Below are 1,071 nucleotides of genomic sequence, written 5' to 3' on the forward strand. Positions count from 1 at the left end.
GTAAGTTGCTAATAAGGTATTATTACGTGCTCCTAATTCCCACTGGGATAGTTTACTCATTTATATCGTACACTCTCATATACAAACGCTTACGTACATCCATACATTTGTATTATTTATACATTACGTACATATATTTAATTCTACATACGTTTTTTTTAAGAAAACAGGTTTACAAATTTGGACAACTTACGGCAACATAGTATAACATTCGACGTAAGATATGTGTATGAAAACTTCACCTTTCCATCCCTGTATTTACATATGTATGCATTTTATTGCGTCTGCGAATAAATTCAAAATTAATTGTATTTACTGCTGGTATCATCTCTTCTAAAGTTCATATGATGAGGTATACCAAAATTTAATCCACCTGTGGCAGCCGATACCGTTGACATAATGCTAACAATTAAGTAGAAAAGCATACCAAGATTTAGGATAAGCATCAAAGCCAGTGGTAAAGGCGTGGTTACGGTACCGACTGCAAATTGGTTGACATTAGCTGGCGTGGTATGAGCTAGAACACTGTGTGGGTTGTAATATCCAAATGCATCTATCGGCGGCTGATTTGGTTGAGTTAGTTGATTTTTGTAATGCAGTGATATACGTTCCCAGGGGTCTTCAGTTCGGCGGTTTTGCAGGATATTGAGACTGTTTGCTTCAATATCCTTCTGTTCTTCTCCTTGGTTGTGAGTTGGGTTAAGTGTCAACAAAGTATAACGCTCACTGTTATCTTTCCCTGTGGCCGCTTTTAGCGAATATGGCAAAACTGCAGCCTCTGCATGAGACACAATGTCGCCATCTACGTCATGCGCCAAAACAGTATGATGCAAAACGTACAACGGCAGTGTAAGCATAGTTAAATACCACATATCCGTAACTTCCACAGTTGCTTACAATAGTGTCATCTGTGTACACATTACAGATCTTTTATAGTACCCTTTACTTTCTTCTGAGTATTATTTGCTTAAGTGACTGCACAAATACTGTGCGTGTTCAATGGTTCAATGAGTTTGAATAGATGTTTTTTTATTACACACACCATTACACATTTATTATTGTCCTCAAAAA

The sequence above is a fragment of the Rhagoletis pomonella genome, unplaced genomic scaffold, assembly GCF_013731165.1.
Source record: "Rhagoletis pomonella isolate Grant_MI unplaced genomic scaffold, Rhpom_1.0 Rhpom_scaffold_00010, whole genome shotgun sequence".
NCBI lineage: Eukaryota > Metazoa > Arthropoda > Insecta > Diptera > Tephritidae > Rhagoletis > Rhagoletis pomonella.